Here is a 24,329-nt window from a genome sequence, read left to right as displayed (position 1 = left end):
TGCAGCAAAAGCAGTTCTAAGAGGGAAGTTTATAGCAATACAATCCGACGTTAAGAAACAAGAAACAACTCAAAAACAACCTAACCTTACACCTAAAGCAGTTAGAGAAAGAAGAACAAAAAAGCCCCAAGGTTAGCAAAAGGAAAGAAATCATAAAGATCAGATCAGAAATAACTGAAAAAGAAATGAAGGAAACAATAGCAAAGATCAATAAAACTAAAAGCTGGTTCTTTGAGAAGATAAACAAAATTGATAAACCATTAGCCAGACTCATCAAGGAAAAAAGGGAGAAGACTCAAATCAATAGAATTAGAAATGAAAAAGAAGTAACAACTGACACTGCAGAAATACAAAAGATCATGAGAGATTACTACAAGCAACTATATGCCAATAAAATGTACAACCTGGAAGAAATAAACAAATTCTTAGAAAAGCACAACTTTCCAAGACTGAACCAGGAAGGAATAGAAAATATAAACAGACCAATCACAAGCACTGAAATTGAGACACTGATTAAAAATCTTCCAACAAACAAAAGCCCAGGACCAGATGGCTTCACAGGTGAATTCTATCACACATTTAGAGAAGCACTAACACCTATCCTTCTCAAACTCTTCCAAAATATAGCAGAGGGAGGAACACTCCCAAACTCATTCTATGAGGCCACCATCACCCTGATACCAAAACCAGACAAAGATGTCACAAAGAAAGAAAACTACAGGCCAATATCACTGATGAACACAGATGCAAAAATCCTCAACAAAACACTAGCAAACAGAATCCAACGGCACATTAAAAGAATCATACACCATGATCAAGTGGAGTTTAACCCAGGAATGCAAGGATTGTTCAATATACGCAAATCACTCAATGTGATAAACCACATTAACAAATTGAAGGAGAAAAACCATATGATCATCTCAATAGATGGAAAAAAGCTTTTGACAGAATTCAACACCCATTTATGATAAAAAACCTCCAGAAAGTAGGCACAGAGGGAACTTACCTCAACATAATAAATGCTATATATGACAAACCCACAGCCAACATCCTTCTCAATGGTGAAAAACTGAAACCATTTCCACCAAGATCAGGAACAAGAGAAGGCTGTCCACTCTCACTACTATTATTCAACATAGTTTTGGAAGTTTTAGCCACAGCAATCAGAGAAGAAAAAGAAATAAAAGGAATCCAAATCGGAAAAGAAGTAAAACTGTCACTGTTTGCAGATGACATGATACTATACATAGAGAATCCTAAAGATGCCACCAGAAAACTACTAGAGCTAAGCAATGAATTTGGTAGAGTAGCAGGGTACAAAATTAATGCACAGAAATCTCTTGCATTCCTATACACTAACGATAAAAAATCTGAAAGAGAAATTAAGGAAACACTCCCATTTACCATTGCAACAAAAAGAATAAAATACCTAGGAATAAACCTACCTAAGGAGACAAAAGACCTGTATGCAGAAAACTATAAGACACTGATGAAAGAAATTAAAGATGATACCAACAGATGGAGAGATATACCATGTTCTTGGATTGGAAGAATCAACACTGTGAAAATGACTATACTACCCAAAGCTAACTACAGGTTCAATGCAACCCTTATCAAACTACCAATGACATTTTTCACAGAACTAGAACAAAAAATTTCACAATTTGTATATAAACACAAAGACCCCGAATAGCCAAAGCAATCTTGAGAAAGAAAAATGGAGCTGGAGGAATCAGGCTCCTGGACTTCAGACTAACTACAAAGCTACAGTAATCAAGACAGTATGGTACTGGCACAAAAACAGAAATATAGCTCAATGGAACAGGATATAAAGCCCAGAGATAAACCCACACACATACTGTCACCTTATCTTTGATAAAGGAGGCAAGAATATACAATGGAGAAAGGACAGTCTCTTCAATAAGTGGTGCTGGGAAAACTGGACAGCTACATGTAAAAGAATGAAATTAGAACACTCCCTAACACCATACACAAAAATAAACTCAAATTGATTGAAGACCTAAATGTAAGGCCAGACACTATAAAACTTAGAGGAAAACATAGGCAGAACACTCTATGACATACATCACAGCAAGATCCTTTTTGACCCACCTCCTAGAGAAATGGAAATAAAAACAAAAATAAACAAATGGGACCTAATGAAACTTAAAAGCTTTTGCACAGCAAAGGAAACCATAAACAAGACGAAAAGACAACCCTCAGAATGGGAGAAAATATTTGCAAACAAAGCAACTGACAAAGGATTAATCTCCAAAATTTACAAGCAGCTCATGCAGCTCAATATCAAAAAAAACACAACCCAATCCAAAAATGGGCAGAAGATCTAAATAGACATTTCTCCAAAGAAGATATACAGATTGCCAACAAACACATGAAAGGATGCTCAACATCACTAATCATTAGAGAAATGCAAATCAAAACTGCAATGAGGTTCACTTCACACCAGTCAGAATGGCCATCATCAAAAAATCTAGAAACAATAAATGTTGGAGAGGGTGTGGAGAAAAGGGAACCCTCTTGCACTGTTGGTGGGAATGGAAATTGATACAGCCACTATGGAGAACAGTATGGAGGTTCCTTAAAAAACTAAAAATAGAACTACCGTACGACCCAGCAATCCCACTACTGGGCATATACCCTGAGAAAACCATAATTCAAAAAGAGTCATGTACCACAATGTTCATTGCAGCTCTATTTACAGTAGCCAGGACATGGAAGCAACCTAAGTGTCCATCAACAGATGAATGGGTAAAGAAGATGTGGCACACATATACAATGGAATATTACTCAGCCATAAAAAGAAACAAAATTGAGTTATTTGTAGTGACGTGGATGGACCTAGAGTCTGTCATACAGAGTGAATTAAGTCAGAAAGGGAAAGAGAAAAACAAATACTGTATGCTAACACATATATATGGACTCTAAAAAAAAAAAATGGTTCTGAAGAACCTAGGGGCAGGACAGGAATAAAGATGCAGACGTAGAGAATAGACATGAGGACACAGGGAGTGGGAAGGGTAAGCTGTGATGAAGAGAGTGGCATGGACATATATACACTACCAAATGTAAAATAGATAGCTAGTGGGAAGCAGCTGCATAGCACAGGGAGATCAACTGGGTGCTTTGTGACCACCTAGAGGGGTGGGATAGGGAGGGTGGGAGGGAGACCCAAGAGGGAGGAGATATAGGGACATTTGTATATGTATAGCTGATTCACTTTGTTATAAATCAGAAACTAACACACTATTGTAAAGCAATTATACTCCAATAAAGAAGTTAAAAAAAAAATATCTTGCACGCGGCAACGAAGATACTGCGTGCCGCAACTAAGACATGGCACAGCCAAATAAAGAAATAAATATTTAAATAGAAAGAAAGAAAGGCTGTGTGCTGTGTACTGGGAAACCTATGAAATCAGAGCCCACTCCTTGGGCAGATAAATGACAGGTGATCAAGAAGGATCAGGAGAGAAGGTCCCCAGGAGGGAAGCATGTCCCTCTGAGCTCTGGCCACGTTAGCACTGGAAGTCAAAGCAACTGTGTAACTGCCCAGAGGGTTCCTGGAGCTGCCCAGCACCCCCATTTAGCCTTATAATAATCACTTGTCCATGATGATCACTGGTGTGCATCTCTTCCTTAGAACTTTCAAGAGCCTGATGCAAGTGCTCTCCCTATTAGCCCTGCCTAATTAGTTCTTAAAAATTCTTCAGAATATTTTCACGTCCTGTTCCTCTTTTTTCTCCCAGTCCCCATACATCACTTAAAGAGACTGTTAATGGCAAGAGACAATGGTTGCTAAGAACAAGGAAGCCTGGGGAAATGGAACAGAGCATTCACAGGAACTTACTGTGTATTCTTAGGCATTCATTGGACAGATATTTTTGCTCAGTTTTCCCATCAAAAACATAATTGTTATAAAGAACAGTTATGCTGAAGGATGCATATATAGCATTACTCATTCTCTATGGTTTGGAGTTGGCTTGAGCCAGAGTAACAAGTCAGTGTAAATTTAAATGAAGTTCATAACTGGACCGGGAACTAATCCTCAGTGATAGCAGTACCTACCAGATATTACTTTTGTGCAATAGAAAAATAAGCTATAATATAAGAAATATAAGCTATAAGACAAAATTATCAAAGATGAATAATCAACTACCCCAGAATAAAGGTAAGTCAAAAACGCAAGAAAGTTACATTTTTTGTCTTTAGTATTAACATAGAATAGATTCTCTCATTCAATAGTATTTTGAGTATTCAATAAATATTCTATGATGAATTATAGGAAACACAATACTTTGTTGCAGAACTCAAGAAGCTAAGAAAAACAGATGTAATGAGAAATAATATCTACTGGGCCAAGTGCCAGGTACTTTTACAGCTACTGTATCACTTATTTCTCCCAAGTGTTGGAGGTGCATATTATTACCCATTTTATATCAGAAGAGACAGAGGCTTGGCGAGGTGAAGTACTTACCCAAGGTCCCACATCTAGCAAGTGCCAGAATCATGATTCAGAACTGGGTCTCTCAATAGATCCAAACCCTTACACTTCCCATAAAGATATATTTTCTCCTAACAAACATGGCAACTATAGGAATAATTATGAATTTTTAAAATTTCATAAGGGGACACATACATGATGCTGTAAATACTGAAAGATGTAGAGAACATGGAATGTTTCTCTCATAGATATTAACAGGCAATAGCAAAGAAAGGAGATGTTCACTACTTAAGCTCTGCAACAAAATGTAATTTAAAAGAAAAGCACCATGTACTATCATGAGCATAAAGGTTAAAATACAAGAAATACTCATGCTGTGTGTTCTCAGCTCTTTCTCAGCCCACCTAGTTATAGGGAACTCTTTAAACTACCGAATGGTGTATTTTTTTAAATTTTATTTTCTTTTAACATTCATATTCATTTTAAAGGCACCTGCGTTCTGAACTCCTGGATCTTTTTGGTCTCTATTTTGACTTCTTTTTAAATTAAACCTTTTTGCCCAGGTACAATACATGCGTCTTGTCCCTGACATCCCTGCATCTCCGGCCCCCTCTCCAGCTGAGCTTGAATGTGCTGGTCTGGTGCAATGTATCAGTTATTCGTGGCCTAGTGTAGAAAAAGAGCCCTTAATGAGGTTTTATATTTCAAGCAGGGGACTTCTCGATTCCAAGCTCAACATAGAGATTCCAATACTGAGATGGCATTAATTAGTATATTACCTATGACCTGAGAGATCATGGCATTACATGGGTATAATTTATCACAGCCAAAAGCTGAGGGCATTTCATTTGAAATGAGACCATGTTCTCAGTGTGTAAGAATGAGAAACCGCTTGCCTTCACATCCTATCCCACTTTTATTACACAACCAGAAACAGCATCCAACTAGTCAGATGAACCTGCCTGGTGGTTATGCACAAACAGGAAGCTGCACGTACAAATGACCCTGCCCGCCCTACCTCCCAAAGGGGACGTCAAGACATCTTCGCTGGTCTTGATACTTACTGGTCACCTGAAGTGTTTGATCTAATTTTCCAGAAAGGAGGGACAAGATACAAGAATGGAGTAGAATCAATCACAGACCACAAATTGATCCTGGAGCTAAGGGGTGATGACAACACACACCATTGGGAGGTAATGGGGCAGAAGCAAGAAAATGAAGACACTCACCAGTGAAGACCATGAACTAATGGCAGGAAACTAGGTTACAGCAAATTTGGGACACTTTATCATCTAAAGATGTTATTTACAGCAAGAATATCTGAGCAAAAAACAGCAACAGAATCACTGGCCACTTTTTCATCTCAACACAGGAGATAAGGATTACCCTAAGATCTTCATTTCCTTCTTCTCCCACATAATGAGCATATCATGAACGTTTGTTAAATGAATGACTGATGTCTCTGGGGAGCAGCTCCACTGAGGCAAGTCATTCCTCATTCTCCCATATTTGTACCATCTTCAAAGCACCTGAAGATTTTTCCATGTTTTCCTAGTAATCCTGTGGTGTAACTGGGCAAGGATATCACCCCATTTTACAGATGAGGAGATTATGATTCAGAAAGGTAGGATGACTCACCCAAGGTCACACAGGTATTTAATACCAGACGCTCACCTGGAACAAAGGTCCTCTAGTTCAGAGCCTTTAATTACATCCTTGAGAGGAGGTTGAAGAGGAGAAGCTCCATTTTTGCTCTCTTTATGTATTTCTCTCATTTCTGTGGGATCAGTGGTCACATATCACTGGGAATAATCCAGGTTATTTGTAATAGTTGCTAACAATGAGTTTAGTAAGTGTTACCTTTGTGCTTCAGATTCCTCATCTTCAAGGTGGGATGTTGACAGTTCCTACCTTACAAGGTGGTTTTGAGGATTAAATGAATTAATGCATTTAGAAGAGTGGCTGGCACATAGCTAGTATTAGTGATACCTCCTTCTTTCTAATCTTGCAACCAAAGTGCACCTGCCCGCTGAAAATGCTTCCCTAGTTCCCTCTTCATGCAGTAAAGATGCAGTGTCTTCCAGGCTTCTCAGTTCTGCTGGCAATCAGGGTCCTCATAAGCCGTAGTTTAGAGGCTGAAATGCTGCCTATTTTTTGATTACCAAGAAGAAGAGTTTTATTATTTTTCCTATGTGTACTCATGTTTTAAAATTTTTCATCTACCATTTGCATTTGTTAAATAAAAGTCTACATGGCCTCCTTAATAGGAAATACACTATTGCTTTAGGTCTTTTAGTTCACAGACTTAAATTACTCTCTTAAGGACCACAGACTGAGAATCACTGTACTAACCCAACTTCTTATTTCTGGGATAAAAAATGGAGGACCCAAAATGTTGGAGGATTTGTTCAAGGTCACTCAGCTAATTAAAGTCTGAACAGGATCCAAATCTTTTGACTCAATTGAGGGTGTTGAAGCTTTCCTACTCTAAATCCATATACCTAGTTAGGTCTTTTCTTCCAATGAAACCATTACACCAGTGCTCTTTGCAATCTGGATTTCTTAAAGTCAACACCAGCCCTCATCAGAATTGTAAAGAGATCTATTTTCACTATCCCCAGTGCAGAGTAAATGTTTCATAACCAGGCAACAGTCAAAAGGCTGAGCACTGGAAATGCAGATGCTGATCTGGCTATTCCAAGACATACATCTTGAGTTTTCCATTTGCTACAGTTGGATCTGTTGTGACCTTCAGGTCATTTTCTGCAATATCTCTGCCCCAAGAATTAGGTACTCTCTGGTGCTGTGCAGTTTGATGGTTCTCTCTAATATTACTTGGTAACTACCCTCTAAACTTCTACAGTTTTCAATCACCCATTTCTTCTTTTTTTTACACAGTTCAAGACTGACTTTCCAAGATACAAGCCACCCCACCCAGCTGTTTTTATTGGCAAAATTAATGAGCAGATTCCTATTCCATCATCCCAGTGATGAAGGAAACGTTGACTAGGACTGGACCAAAGAAGGCCATTATGGAATTCCACTTAATCTTCCCATTGGCTGACACTGAACCAATGACATAATATTAAGCTACAATGCAGATTGGCTTTCTAAGTCATCCAGAAAAGACAAAACTCTAAAATCATTTTAGCTGTGTTAAGAATGGTATTTTAGCTGTGTTAAGGAAAAAAACAACTTTAAATTGAGAACAAATTTTACCCAAAGTGGGTATTCTAGCCCCTGATTACAGGAGCTATTAATATATATCTCTCCCTGCAAAAAGTCACACATCTGAAAGGAAATATTTAATGGAAATTTAGACCACACTTTTCTGTAATACCACATGCTTCTTGGCATCCCCAGCTGTGTTTTCCAGTATCCAGAGTCACGAGGGAATTTTCAGGCAGCTTGTAGTTTTCCACATTCATCAGCCAAGGCCAACTCTAAACACACAATCTCATCTCCAGTATGGGTTGTAGTGCGTGACTCTCCCCAGAGGGCCAGGCTACGGCATTTAATGAATAGATTATAATGAGAAATATTCTTAAGTGTTTTTCATCTGGGAGAGATAGACTCTTATTCCAGTATTGTTCTTGTTTAGTTATTCCCTAACAAGAAACCAAAAAGCTGTCATTGTAGAGTGAGCATAAAGACACAGTTGATCTGATAGCACCATACAATTTGGTAAAAGAGCCATTTCCTTTTTCTCACAATTTTCTGCTAACATGAACAAGAACCCAGTGGAATCCAAACCTGAGCACATGGCATTTCTGGCCATGATACAAAGGTCTACAACCTCCTCCTAAATATTTGATGACTCCTGGGATACCGCAGTGTAGCGCTGCTGTGGGAACAGCTGAAGCCACGAACGTGCACAGCTGTTTTTGTCTTCCCACATGGCTCAGAAGGCTGGCTGTGGGAGGCTGTGGAGAAGGAGGTAGAGTGCTGTTTGATAAAATGAAAAGTCCTCACCAAAGCCCACACAGTAGAGCCAGGCTGCCTGAGTTCGAAATTGCTGAACTCTGCTCCCCACAGACTACCCATCTGTAGCTGCCACCTCCAGTCCCTCCTCTCCCCTTCCTCACCAGGCTGAAAGATTCAAGTCACATACCAGGCAAGCTGCCCAAAAAAGCACTAACCTCTCAGGGAAAGGGTGATGGCAATTAGTCTGGGGCTGTGTCCCTAGGGAGGGCAGACAGGATGGTAATGATGGCAGAGGTGGTAGTGGTAATTCCATCACCACGACTAGTTATGCCATGAAAATAGCCTCCAGATAAGTGTTTTCAGGTGGTTGGGAAGGGACTGGTGGCTTCTGATAAAGAACATCCTGCAGATGCCTTGGTAATAAGAAGCTTGGTTCAGTTCCCAATTTCTGTAAAAATAATATCGCTCGTTCTTCCCACATCACAGGCATAGCCATTCCAAGGGTGGCTTGGGGCTGAGGGGTCCTCTGTAATTTCCATAAGCCTCCTCCCATGTGACTCCAATAAATACATATAATAGTGTGCTTGCTATGCAAATGCCGCCTCAAGACAATGTCCCCATCCCCCCTTCCCACCCCGTCCAATCAGACAGCCACTCCAAAGACTCTTCCATATAGTAATTATGTAGCCACCACGAAGCACGGGGTTGATCCAAACAAATTAGAAACCATCCACAAGAATAAAAACACTACTGGGAATAGTATAATGGAACAGCAAAATAAAAGAATAGAGTATTTTGTGGGGTTGTTTGTTATTGCCATGAAACAAATAAGGGGTGTGTGTGTGTATTTGTCTGGTAGTGAGTAAGAAACGAAGAGTAAATACAAATTCATAATAAAAACCTGGGTCAAATGAAACAGTATAAAATATTCTAGATATGTAAGACTTATGCCAGTGAAACCTAGTGTTTTTTACTAGCACTAGGCACTCACTCCAGTATCATCTTTATTACCTCCTCCCCTAATCTCTTCTCCCTCCTTTTTTTTCTCATCCTCTTCACCGTTTTCCCCTTCTCTTCCTGCTTCTCTTTCCCTCTAGTGTATCTGAAACCAATCTCAAGAGCTAACTGTGAGCCTCTGAGCCTCCCTGGCATTATTGAATGATGCATGGTCGGCACAAAATTTAACCCATCACTCTGACAATATCACTTTCTAAGCATGCAGCTACACGCTCCAAAGCAATGTTTAGCTGTTGTTAACGCGCCGCTTCTAAACATGAAATATGCAACATCCAAGGCCTCTGTAGCTGTGGGAACCTGCCCAGCAATGTTCCCAGCAGTTTGCTGTGATAAGCAATCTTCTTATTACATACTTTTGACCCATCATGGTGACAGGTGACATTTTGCCTAAACAATGTCAGTGATCATCCATCATAGGTCACCCCTTTGCATTATCTGCCTTTCTGTGGGGATCATGTTCTTTCATGATCATTCAAAATGTGCTTTAGCTAATGTAATTTCTGGCTCTGAGACAGATCAAGGCAAAGACTAGATCATTCAGTATAGGAAACCAGAAGAGCACATTTTGCATTAGAAAAGCCTTTATATGGATGCCTTATGTAGGTTTCAGCCATCACAGGTCTCCAGCACTGTCCATTTACTCATGGACTACATTTCTTATGTTATCACATGCTCAGCCTCAAAGCATCAGTAAAATGAATTAAAACTGTTTTCTTTTAACCTGTGGTGCACTGCCCAGAACACCTCTCAGGGCAATGACTCTGCTGTCTGGAGTTTTGACCCCTGACCAGATCAAAGCCAAGTCCCTGTGCAGGAATTCCCCTTGACTAAGGACAGCTGCCTCACTGAGGCTAATCCCTATCCCTCGCTACCAACCCTGGGGGCAGTGGGGGGGGGGCAGCCCAAATTCAATGACTGGCGAGGGTTTAAAGGTCTGGTTACTTCACCTCAATTTGGGATAACTGTCCAGCAGTTCAACATCTGCTACTACCCAATCCTCTTCCCTCATTCCCTACAGGTGTCCCAGGGAACATCCCTCAACAAACCTCCCTTGGGCTAATCTCCATCTCTGCTTCCTAGGTTAACAGACCTAGGACAACATCTAAGCAGAACTCCAGTAAATCTGGCGAAAGGTGCACCATTCTAAAAGCAGTAACAAGGGGATGGAATGCAACATGAGTGAACGCTGACCCCTGCTATGATTCATAATGATTAATTTGCAAAGTTCCACCTTAGAGCAGTGGTTCTCAACTGGGAATGATTTTCCCCCCAGGGGACATTTGGCAATGTCTGGAGACATCTGTGATTGTCCTGACTTGGGTGGAAGGGTTGCTACTGGCATCTAGTGTGTAGAGGCCAATGATGCTGCTAAACATCCTACAATGTGTAAGACAGCCCTCACAACAAAAAATTATCCAATCTAAAATGTTAATAGTGTTGCCTTTGAGAAACCCTTTTCTAGAGATATCAAAAAACATTTGGTATCTTATTCAAGTGAGCTATTCTTTGTCTCAGGATAATGTCTACCGGCTGGTCCTAGGCTAGACATGGTTCAAAGAAATATGACCATGCTTTGTAAGAGTATGGATCATGAGCTTGACCTCTCCCAGCCATGGGGAAGGCAGGATCAATGTGCCTAAGAGCTGCTGAGCACCCCATTTATCTGAGATGGGATTAACAACCAGGATTCAGTCATCTGGAACGCTTCTGACAGTGGAAGTGAGAGTTCAACCAGTGAGTAATGGGATGATCTGCACACCTATAGACTAGAAGAGGGCAGTTTCTTAGGGAAGGGACATCAGTGTTGATTGTTAAGAGGTAGGAAGGACACCAGAGTTAGGTAGAAGGTTTATCCACCTTATTTGTAAATGAGTAGGGCTGCTGGAAGGAGGGCATTTGATACTCTATGGGGAAATACTACTCCTTGGTGAGTTTTCAAAATTTTTGTCACCTGTTGGGTGTGCAAATAAGATAATATTAGCCTTTCTTTCAAACTCCCTAGGGTAATAACTCTTAACTCTGCTCTTGGAAGTTGAAGTCACCCCTTGAGAAGCTTTTAAAAAATATTAATGCCTAAGTCCCACCCCCAAGGACTAGATCAGAATTTCCATGGGTAGGGCTTAAGAATTTGTAGTTTGAAAACCCTGATACACAGCCAAGGTTGAGAACTATTGATCTAGCATGCCCACTGAGAAAATGAGAGCAGAGGGGGCTGCTGCCAACTTTGTGGAAGAGTTTGTGACCACAGGAGGCCCTGGTAGGAAAAACAGTCTTCATCCAGGGCTTCAGGGAAGGCTTGTGGGCTGCATCTTGCCAGACTCAGTGGAACTTCATGATTTTCCTGTTGTAGGATGTATGCTCTTTGCAGAGTTTCTGTCCTGTAAGAAACGTTCCTGTAAACAGATTTCTTATAACTTGTACAGCTAGTGCCAGGCTGCTGAGTTCTCCATTAAGGAGATTTCACCGCATCTTGAAAAGGAGCACCAATCATTAGAAGCACGGGGACCATAAGAGGGACTTTGATTCCACTGTCACTTGTGACTCAAGAGTCACATGAATGACCAGAACTTAACACCAGCAAAGCCATTCATTGTAGATTCTAAAGACTAAAAAAATGGTCATGATTTGATTCACATGGAGCAATCAGAAGTGATCATGAAAGTGAGACCATGTGTGGGTTGGACCACTGTCCATTTATCCATTGACAGCCATATAATTTTATATATATAATTATATATTAAAATTTATTTTATTTTACATATTATTTTAATATATGATTATATACTTAAAATTATATAATTTTATATATTATTCTATATAAGTTTATAATTATGTAAATTATATATGTCCTATATATTATTTAAATATATTATAAATAATGTGTTTATATATTCTATTATTTACATACAAATATATAATATTAAATTATATATATTTATATACATATATAATTATATTTTATATGTATATATATAATCTCATAATGGGAATAAGGAAGACAGTAATCTAGAAAAATATAACACCTGAACTCTGGATTATAAAACATTGTTATCAAAATTTTTTTTTAATTTCTTGAGGTTTCAGTCTAGTCTTTCAAGATCAGGCTATGAGCAGTAATGCTGACTTCCATGGCTGGTATTAGAGAGAAATGTTATGCTTAAAAATGGTGTAAACTCATTAGTATACTAAGCTGCTAAAAATGCTGTCTGATCGATTAGTTAGTCCAAATTTCCTGCTTATGAAATTGTACAGATTAACTTGTTTTAAGAGGATAGGTCTTGCAGCCAAACCTCACTTGGAAAAGGCCTATTTAAAATTTAAAAACCAGAGGATTTTCACTCTGGCTTCTACCATTCACTTGCACAATATAAATATAAAGAGGACTTACTGGCCCACCTCCAATGTGCACTCTGAGCAGCCCAGATAGAAAATTAGAATTTCAGACCCTGAATTAAAATAGATTCTATATTCACGAAGGCCCTATGGTTGTCCCAGGTACCAGTGAGAAGACAAAAAAAAAAAACTAAAAAATAATAAAAATCTTCCAGGAACTGTTTTTAATAGTAATAAAATTCCTATGTTTAAGTATAGCCAAAAGATACTTTCAAGACTCTAATGATGCAGAACCAATAATAGATTGATGAATTGAATATTGATTAACTGAGTACTTGAAGATAAACACCCAGACAGGTAAATAATACAAAGGAAAGGGATTTCCACGAGTAAATTAAAAATGCACGGCTGCAGGACCACCTTACAGAGCTCGGGTTTCCCTAGTCTACTTGATTAACACTTTTCTGGTGATACAGCTTATCTCATTTTCCCAAGAAGAGAACTATTTGTGAAAGTCACAGCCCCTTCTTTGACTGGATGGAAATGCTGCGCTCAAGCCGCCAGCATAACCTGGAACAGGAATGCTCACTGCCTCCGACAGGACCCTGGGGACTCTTACACACACATATTTATCTTCTCCCTGTGCTTACGAAATTCCACCATGAGGAAAAGCCATGCTCTCCAAGTCACTGGGCTTTCCACAACCCAAGTGTTCCACGGATTAGGGTAGCACTGCCTTCTCTAAGGCTCTCTGCCCCTACTCTAGCACCAGGGGACTGGCTTGTCTCTCAAACCCTGGGGCTCTGTGCCTTCCTCTTCTATTTTCTCCTCTCACCAAGCACCACACTCTCAAATCCCCTGCCCTCCATTCACTGGTCTTCAATCTCTCTGTGACCCTGAAGGATAATCCTATTACATCCCTGAACTCTCTCCAGGACGTTCATCTCCATCCACCTTTGTAATGGCATTGTTAATGATTTGAGAGGAGTAAATCACAGTCAAGATAATGGCTGCAAAAAATTAATAGACATGATTTTTATGATATAATATACTAGTGTACTAATCGTGAGAACAGTTAATTGAAAAGCACTAAATATTTTATTATCCATTCAGCATTCTGTCTCCTTTTACCATTCAGCATTCTGTTTATTCTTTCCCCCATTCTGAACTTTTTACCTATTATTCTTTCATAATTCCCCATAAAGTGAAATTGCAGAGTAAGGTAAAGGGGATTCTAATCACTACATCTAATTACAGAGATGAGTAATCACAGTTTAATGTTTCATGGTCTTAAGAAAAAGGGACAAGGCACAATTCAAGGAGAAGTGAATGACTTAAGCTTGAGGTGAAATCTCAGATAACCTAAAAATTGTTCAAATACATGAGAAAATGAGGTCTTTTTTCTTTCTAATTCCTGAGCAAGAAGCATCAGTAGCTCTTTTTTTTTTTAGCCATGCTACACGGCATGCGGGATCATAGTTCCCTGACCAGGGATTGAACCCATATCCCCTGCAGTGGTCCTAACCACTGGACTGCCAGGGAATTCCCCATCAGTAGCTCTTCTAAATGACAATATTTTTCAACTAACTAAACTGCTCACTGTTGGCCATTTAGGCTGCTGGCCTCATACCTGAGAGGGGGCAGCTCTGTGTCTGGTCCATCTCTGCAGCCTCAGCCTGGGGCCAGCACCAGGGCCCAACACTGAGGAACTTCAGGATTTCACCAGCACTCCACTTTTCCCACCACATATGCCATGAGAACACTGTTTCCTTTAGGACTGTAGAATATACTCAATTATTGTATATTTACCTCCTTCAAAGTTAAGAAAAATATGATACTCACTACCGGAACCTTCAACTTTCCACCATCAAATTGCAAAAGTGGCCTCCTCAGGATGAAGTTGGATACTTTCACATCTAATAAGTTCTAATAAAAGTTCTCAAAGACTGCGTTCAGCACTCAGAATTGCTGGTTAGTTTGCTTAACTGTTCAATTTCATTTTGTTTCTTAGGTTGAGAAGAGGATAAAAATCACAATACCATATAAATTCTTGAAAGCTAACAACCCTCTACCCCACTTATTATAATTATCATCTTCATCTCAAAGGAAGTAGGATAGCAAAGGTTACAAGCTGTGTTCACTCATCCAGAGCTGGCCCTGAGCATGTTTGTCAAATGGGCCAAGTTCCTCTTTGATTCTCCCCCCGGACTTTTTGATTCCCGAGTCCTCATTCCTCAGGCCTCCCCTCCACCATCTTCCACCTCCTCCTACCCCACTGTCTCTCTGCTGTCCCACCCACCAGCCCCACTGCTCTCCCCTACAAGATGAAAGGCCTTAAGTAGTAACTTTGTCAGAACATTTACATTTTTTCAAAGGATTCTTAAAGGCTGGGGAGAAAACTATATTTGGAATTTTAAGTCCTTGGAAACATAATCTTTGATCATTAGCCCCTAAAACCTAGAGGAATTTCAGAATTATCTGGGGAGATCGTATACTGGTCTGTTCCACAGGGCTGGAATCTCCAGAGGGCAGCCTGGCAATCTACCCCAGCAATTTTAAGGCAGCCAGGCCAGGGATCATCAACAGCCTGGCTTCAGGGAATTATCACATGATCTGCTACCTAAGCTCCTTCTCCAAAACTGGGCCTGCCTTCAGCAAGTTAGAATGAGAGCTTGAGGGGATTAACTACCAGCAAAGGCTGAAGCCATAATATTGATAATATGTACAAAATGGAGGAAAAGAATCAGTCATATTAACCACGTTTATATTTTGCTAAACAGGATGCTAGCTTCAATTCAATCAGCTGAGTCTACCAAATTGACACATTTGACCAGCCAATTGTATCCAGTAGGAAAATGAAATTGGCTATTTTTAACTTCTTCATTCCATTAGGCTACTGTAAAAGGCAGGATTTATAGGTACGCATAAAGGCCTTTCCTTTCCTTTCCTTCCCTAGAAATGAGAATGAACCCTGGCCATCTCTAAACCCAATCTAACGTGTTTCAGTACCAGACCAATGTTGAGCAATATTCAGCTTCATTTTCACCTTATGAAATAAAGGCTTCCAGCCAGGGGAAGCCTGTTTCTTCACCCTTCCTGCCCTTTATAAGTTCATCTAAGGAAGGCTGACCTGGTGGAGGGTGCTCTGAGTTCAATTTCCTGCTCACCAACTCCATGACCTTGGGCATCATACTTACCAGTGGGGGGCGAGCATCTGTAAAATGGGCATCAAAGGTCCTATCCAAAGGGAGATGTTACGCCCCTCATCTCTCAAGGTCTCTTTCATCAGCTTCATCTCAATTCAGCCAGTCCCCTACGCTGTCATCCCCCAATTAAAACTATTTGATGCAAATGAGGACTCCTGCAGTTCAAACCTGATTATTTTCATACACTAGTAAATTTCTTTTTCAATAATAGACAATTATAATGTAATTAGCCATATTACTATGATAAATCAAGACTATGTTTATCTGAACCATGACAAATGTTACTTGTTGAGGAAATAATGTCAAGCATAGCTCAGATGACCTTTTTGGAGGGTACAGAAGAAGGGGTCCAGGCATTAGCTGAGTAAATGCACCATATACTCTAAGGATCCTTCCAACCACAGAGTCTGTGAAGTTATTATTAATCCTAAATAGTATTCATTCTTACACATATTATTAGTATCAGTCTACCTTTACTCAAAGATGCATTCTTGAAAACTACATTCTGGTAAATCAAGGCATATTTCATGTTAAATTACTATGATTCTGCTACTCTAATGCAACATATACTCAATCACTTTGAGAAGCAAGGAACATTTATTGGTGTAAATAACCCCCTCATTTACCTGTTTTGAAAACTAGATTTCTTTTGGACCCATTTGATTCTTTTTCAAGTAGCACACCCTTGAATAGAGATTTTACACATGTACAAGAGCATAAAATTATGTATTATGGAAGTTGATGAAACAAGCTTTTTTGGAGTACTGTGTGACTCAACCCATGAAATTTAGTTAATAATCATAAATAAAACAATAGATTCTCTTCCCATCCTCAAAGCATCATTTCCAAGATGTTATTGCCTTTGACCTATCACACAAAGTTTAGGGTCAAAACAACATTGTTATTATTGCCAAAGCCCTGGATCTGCAATATCATACAATTCTGCCTGAATGGTAGTCAGCTGTCAAAGAGAGTCACTATAAGCCATAAGGTCACTAAGAAGGTGCAGAATGTCCTTAATACTAACAGCAACATAATTACCCTCAGTGTTCACAAAGAACAGAGCCATCCGTGGCCAGATATTACGCATAGTTGGGGACCCCTTGCTTCTGTTTGTCCCTTCAGGTCCCACTCTCTACACTTCTCACTACTCTGGGTAACTTGTGTGAACTGAATCAGTGGGCTCCCTTGCTCTCAGGCATCCAGGTGGGTTCAGGCATTGGGTGTACCAGCAAAGGGAAGGAAGAGAATCAGATAAAGATATTTATTTTATTGACTGCCTCCCGGCATGGTGGCTTTGTGCTGGCTGCATGCTTCAGCTGAAGGCCCCAGTACTTGTCAAGCAGCCCTCTCCTTATAACACACATTCTGTCTCTCTCTGAGTTCCAGTAACCACTTATTCCCCTGCTCCATTAGGCCTAGTGGTGTAATACCTCTGTGCTGGGATTAATCCAGCAGTTATACATTATGCTTAGTTGCTTTTCCCAAACCCTACCCACACATTTGTAAATAGTCCATTTGTTAATCTCTCCTCAATCACCCATCTTGAATATGCTATCTGTTTCCTGCTAAAGTCCTGAATAATTCACTCCTTATATCACAATTTACCTCTTTGATCAATTTATAAGATCTATAGGGTATGTCTTTTGGTAACACTGGGGTCTGTGGTCAGTAGCTCAGGTTCTAGTAATGGATCCAAGTAGGTCAGACTAGGAAACAGTGAGAGCCAACATCCAGCAAATAAATTGCAAGATACATCAAAGTCTAGAAGTCAAAAAAAAAAAAAAAAAATGGAGTTGGGCTACAAGGGATGACTACCTCACAGGTGAAGCTGAAGGCATGTCCAAACCAGGACAAAAGGCACAAAAAACTATTAGAACAAGTGCCAACTGGTGTTCCAGTCTAGGCAGGACATGGCAGGTGATCAGCTTACAGCCAAATGAGAGGCATTAAAGATATATGTGTGTGTGTGTGTGTGTGTGTGTGTGTGTGTGTGCAGGTTTATGATGACTCAGCTATGGGGAGAACTTCAGTTCAGAGACAAGAAACAATGCAGGAAATAAAACACTGGGGAAAAAAACTCTTCTAATATCACTCAGAAAGAGGTACACATGGCAGGGCCTCAGCCACAGAAGAGCTGAACTGTCAGGCTCAGAATGAGACCAGATGCAAAAACCAACCAAGCAGATCAATGAGCACATGTTCTTGGACTCCTTTAAACCATCTGCCTGGAGTTAGGAATGGAACTGAAATCTGGGAGGGACTGAGCTGGAAAAGTAAGGAGAGTGGTGGATGGGGGTTAAATAAACCCAGTTGCCAAAATGATAGGGATTCCTGAGTGGAATAACATGAAGGCTATTAAACACCACCCTACTTAATCCTACCTCTGGAACCTCATTTGGGGAAAAATGACCAAAATGTGGGAGTTTAAAAAAGAAAGGTAGTTTTCTGTATGTCTAGCATTTACTGAGAACTTACTATGTGCTAGGAATTGGGCTTTACATATATCTTCTCATTATGTCCACACAACAACCCTACAAGGTAGATACTACCATTACCTCATTTTATGGACGAGGAAACTGAGGTTTAGAGAGGATTGATCATTTCCCAAGGTCAGATGGGAAGTTAGTGGTGAAACTAGGATTCAAACCCATCCTGAGGCTACACTACCAACTACTAAGACACAGTCTCTGTAGCAACATAAAAGAGTCAATTAAGGCTGTACATATCAGTCATCAGTGGTGTGTACACAAGTGGGTGGTGTGTATATTTATCTAGACAAATAACTGTGTAGTTGTAAGCCTCTGGGGAGTTATGTTCTGCTGCAGAGCACTCTCATATGTTATTGTTAGGACAATTTCCTTGTTCTCAGACTGTAATGTTATCTTTCTCCAGGAGAGATTTGTCTGCCTTCTCACCGGTGTGATCAGCGCTGGGTCTACTGCAAGGTGACATTCAAAAGTCCTACTAATTACCTGCCTTACAATGAAGTTTACCTATTGTACTCCCAGTCAAGATCAAGAGTAGAGGAGAAGGTGGGGAAAAAGGACCTTTGTAATGGCACATTAGGTATTCAACAGCTTTCAAAATGTTTTTTTAGCAGCAGAATCCTTTTGTAAATGCAATCTTACTCAGAAACTCAATAAATAAAGTTCATAAAATCAGAACTTCTCTGGTCTAAGTTTTGGGAGCAGCAGCAAAGCACAGCCAGCTCAACTTTCCCCCATTACCCTGAAACTCTAAGTTAAAAAACACTGATCTTCAATGGGACAGGATAAAAAGCCCAGAGATAAACCCACGCACATATGGTCACCTTATCTTTGATAAAAGAGGCAAGAATATACAATGGAGAAAAGACAGTCTCTTCAATAAGTGGTGCTGGGAAAACTGGACAGCTACATGTAAAAGAATAAAATTAGAACACTCCTTAACACCATACACAAAAATAAACTCAAAATGGATTAAAGACCTAAATGTAAGGCCAGACACTATAAAACTCTTAGAGGAAAACATAGGCAGAACACTCTTTGACATAAATCACAGCAAGATCCTTTTTGACCCACCTCCTAGAGAAATGGAAATAAAAACAAAAATAAACAAATGGGACCTAATGAAACTTAAAAGCTTTTGCACAGCAAAGGAAACCATAAACAAGATGAAAAGACAACCCTCAGAATGGGAGAAAATATTTGCAAATGAAGCAACTGACAAAGGATTAATCTCCAAAGTATACAAGCAGCTCATACAGTTCAATATCAAAAAAAAAAAAAAAATGCAATCCAAAAATGGGCAGAAGACCTAAATAGACATTTCTCCAAAGAAGATAGATTGCCAACAAATACATGAAAGGATGCTCAACATCACTAATTATTAGAGAAATGCAAATCAAAACTACAATGAGGTATCACCTCACACCAGTCAGAATGGCCATCATCAAAAAATCTACAAACAATAAATGCTGGAGAGGGTGTGGAGAAAAGGGAACCCTCTTGCACTGTTGGTGGGAATGGAAATTGATACAGCCACTATGGAGAACAGTATGGAGGCGCCTCAAAAAACTAAAAATAGAACTACCATACGACCCAGCAATCCCACTACTGGGTATATACCCTGAGAAAACCATAATTCAAAAAGAGTCATGTACCACAATGTTCACTGCAGCTCTATTTACAATAGCCAGGACATGGAAGCAACCTAAGTGTCCGTCAACAGATGAATGGTTAAAGAAGATGTGGCATATATATACAATGGAATACTACTCAGCCATAAAAAGAAATGAAATGGAGGTATTTGTAGTGAGGTGGATGGAGTTAGAGTCTGTCATACAGAGTGAAGTAAGTCAGAAAGAGAAAAACAAATCCTGTACGCTAACACATATATATGGAATCTAAAAAAAAAAAAAAAAAATGGTTCTGAAGAACCTAGGGGTAGGTCAGAAATAAAGATGCATACATAGAGAATGGACTTGAGGACATGGGGAGGGGGAAGGGTAAGCTAGGACAAAGTGAGAGAGTGGCATGGACATATATACACTAACAAATGTAAAATAGCTAGTGGGAAGCAGCTGCATAGCACAGGGAGATTAGCTCAGTGCTTTGTGTCCACCTAGAGGGGTGGGATATGGAGGGTGGGAGGGAGACACAGGAGGGAGGAGATATGGGGATGTATGTATATGTATAGCTGATTCACTTTGTTATGCAGCAGAAACAAGCACACCATTGTAAAGCAATTATACTCCAATAAAGATGTTTAAAAAATTTAAAAAAAAAACAACACTGATCTTTTGCAGTTTCTTATAAAGCTCAATATAATCTTACTATATGACCCAGCAGTCAGACTCTTAGATATTTACCTAAATAAGTTGAAAACTTATGTTTACACAAAAACCTGCAGCCAAAGGTTAGTAGTAGCTTTATTCGTAATTGCCAACAATGGAAGCAATCAAGATGTCCTTCAGGTGAATGGGTAAACAAACCTTGGTACCTCCATACAAGGGAATATTATTCAATGATAAAAAGAAATGGGCTATTAAGCCATGAAAAGACATGGAGGAACCTTAAATGCATGTTAATAAGTGGATCCTTCCCCAGGGAAATATCTAGGTTCCCCATCCTCTAATCAATGATCACCCATCCAGTCATGACCTTAAGCAGTATATTATGGGGAAACATAACATACCATCACAGTTCATCACGATATATTTTTCAGAATAATGCTTAAACTAGGTTCACTTAAAAACAAAAACAAAAAACTTCCATTTCAACTGACTCTTATTGGGGGAAAAAAACAGTCTGATGTACTGCAAAGAGTTTGTGCTTTGAAGCCAAAAAGACTGAATCTCAACTCTGACATTAGCTTTTGGTTATAACCACAGTACTTGACCTGAGCTTCTGTGTCTCACTGAGAAGTGATAAAATATAATCTACATAAGAATACAAAATATATAATGATATATAGACACACAAAATAATTTTCTAAAGTACATAATGTTTTCAAGAAAATAAACACTGGAAGAAGTGTTAAGCTGTTCCTCTTTTGTTTTCAGTGATGTTCACTGAGCACATTATATACCAGTACCTCTAAGTAAATCACATGTGCCAGAGATTGCAATGGGAGAAGTGGGAAAGTGAAGAGAAGCAGGTAAATGGATGACTCAGTTTATAATCTATCAACCCATGTAGTTTCCCATTTTTTAAAAAAAGCACTAACATTAGATAATTCGGTGATGTAGGTGTAGGCTCCTACATTTTTAAACTCAAAAGCCTGCCTATCCCTGATGTTTCCGAAAATGCCTCTGCTCCTGCATCTTCAAGATGTTTTCAAGATGTTTTCTGTTTAGAATTCATTGATAAACACAGAACTTCACAGCAGAACTGGATCAATACCCTGTGTCTCTCTCTAAAAGACCGAATAGGTAATCCTCCATTGTTCAGAGTAATGATTGCATTTAACCCGTCAGTCTTGTCCTGGACACCACCAAAACCGCCCTGGGTAATTCACCTGCAAAGGATGTTACAAAACTGAGTGAAAGATGATTCTAACAAGAAATGCTGAGATTTCTCTTTCCTAAAAGATTTGCAAAGCACACTACCATTTTTTTTTCTTTCCCAGGAAGTGTACAAATTGTTCTAAAATATAATCACCAGGCAGGCTCCCATGAACACAGAAAACATAATGCATCCTTTTAAAAGTAGCACCAACAGGGGAATTCCCTGGCAGTCCAATGGTTAGGACTCAGCGCTTTCACTGCTGAGGGACTGGGTTCAATCCCTGGTCTGAGGAACTAAGATCTCATAAGCTATGCCATGCGACTAAAAAAATAAAATAAAAATAAAAGTAGCACCAAGAGACTTCCTGTCCCGTGGAAGGTCGATGAGACATCAGTGGGGTGAGGCATTCACTTGTACTTACCTACTTCTGAAGATTATCACAGAGCACTGAAAACAAGATAAAGTTATTACTCAACCAAAAAGATATATGACAACTCATAAGATTTTTATCGTAGTATAGAAATATGTACTCAGCTTGAAAATAAAAACTCCGTGTGGGTGTATGTCCTGTATTTTTGAGCTATGAGATAAATCCATAAAATAATGAGATCAAGTTTTGAAAAATATGGCAGGACTTAAACTTTCTCAACAAAAGGTATCTCCCTCAAAGCAGAATCCTAGAAAGATATGTAATTCCCATGATACTGCTTTTATCAAGACATTTTTGTAGCTCCTTTCGAGGAGCTGCATTCTGAACTCAGGTATATTCTTCTGATATAATACAACGTTACTGGTTGCACATGTTGGTCCCTTGAGTGATGGATTTTATTGTTGCAAAGAATCCAGAGTCATCTGAAACCTTGTTTGATTAGCAATGTAGCTTATCAATGGAGATAAAGCATTATGGATCAAAAACAAAGTCTGAAAATGAAACAAAAAACTGGCCAACAAGACAGCTCTAAAACAGAAGATTTAAAAGTGGACTGAGCAATGACATCATTAAACTAGGAATATAGGATTTCAAAGTGACTGTTTTGAAAGGAGAAACCCTCACTTGGTGAGAGACAGTCTCATCACTTTTGAGAAGCAATTCTTAAATGCTTGGCCTCAGGACTCCTCTACACTTTTAAAATTATGCAGGACTCCAAAGAACTTTTGTTTACATGAGTTATAACTATTGATATTTACCGTATTAGAAATTTAAACTGAGAAATGTGTAAAATGTCTGTTGATTCATTTTAAAATAATAATAATAACCCCACTACATGTTAATATAAATAACATATTTTTATGTAAAATGACTACATTTTGCAGAACAAAACAAAATTTACCAAGAATATGGCATTGTTTTACATCTTTGCACATCCGTTTAATTTCTGACTTAAAACTGCCAGATTCTCACACCTGCTCCTGTTGTGTGTGTTCTGGAAAACACTGTACACTATGAAAAATGAGAGTGAGAAAGACAGATAATATTTTAATGTTATAATGAAAATAGTCTGATTTTACAGAATCCCTGAATCTCAGCACCCCCAGGTTTCCTCAGACCACACTGGGAAAACCACTGCTTTAGAGTCGCACCTGGATTCTGACAATAAACACAACTGTGTGTGTGAGTGAATGTGAGTATGTATGCAGATGTCTGTGTGAGCAAGTGTGTGTGTGTGTGCGTCTGTGTGTGTGTGTATGAAAACTGAGAGCTAAAGCAAATACAGAATGGGAATTCAGAAGCTCCTTAACGTTGCTCTAAGGAAAGTAGATTCGTAAGCCTTCCTGTTTCTAACCTCACTTTTTACCCTAATAGAGTGTTGTGTTAATTTGCCCCAGCAGTTCAGCTAAAACACCATTATTTCCTGTACTATTTAGCCGCACTGTTTGTGCCCTGAGTGTCCCTGCCTGCCAATTAAGTAGTCATTTTAGTCTGCAGCAAGCAAAATGAGTCAGAGGAGCAACCTAGACCATCAACCACAGGTGTGTTGCTTAAGGAAACCATTTGAAATGGCTGGGGTGAGGACTTTTTTAATTTTAATTTTTCCTGATAACTCAATAATTTACATTGTTTATTCTAAACACACAGACTGTTCTCATCCCAAAGTGACCCCTGATATTACTCAGTTAACAGATCAGCCATGGAAGACCCGAGCCATCCATCCACAAAACACAGGGAAAGCATGGCGGGCAGGTGGCACAGGCATTCAGCTTCCAGAACTCCAAAAGCTGCAGGCACACTCTCTCAGATAGTCAAGAAGGCATTTGCTGATGTCTGATGGTGAAGGTTTTGAAAATGAATATGTCTTGGACTGAACATTTGGGGAGAATATGATAGATTACAAAAAACTTTCATTGTCGGCGCACATAAATCGAGCTCTCCATGTGTTCTGGGTATTGCCTTCTTAGT

The 24,329-nt window shown here is 39.3% G+C and overlaps 1 protein-coding gene and 1 long non-coding RNA gene across 7 annotated transcripts in view; one reads left to right on the top strand and one right to left on the bottom strand.

Annotated features, from left to right (window-relative positions):
* Positions 1-22,615, top strand: part of LOC309630440 — a 172,931-nt gene extending 150,316 nt beyond the window's left edge. The window contains exon 2 of the long non-coding RNA XR_014245671.1: positions 1,140-22,615. This is a non-coding gene — a long non-coding RNA (uncharacterized lncRNA). The remainder of the gene's footprint in view (positions 1-1,139) is intronic.
* The window catches only part of LOC309630428 (uncharacterized protein), a 547,317-nt gene that overhangs the window by 363,860 nt on the left and 159,128 nt on the right, over positions 1-24,329 (bottom strand). The gene's annotated exons all lie outside the window — the stretch shown is intronic.

This window comes from Balaenoptera borealis (genome assembly GCF_965194805.1).
Source record: "Balaenoptera borealis genome assembly, chromosome: 6".
Classification (NCBI taxonomy): domain Eukaryota; kingdom Metazoa; phylum Chordata; class Mammalia; order Artiodactyla; family Balaenopteridae; genus Balaenoptera; species Balaenoptera borealis.
The sequence above is the reverse complement of the archived record's forward strand: the minus strand, read 5'-3'. Positions and strand labels throughout refer to the sequence as shown.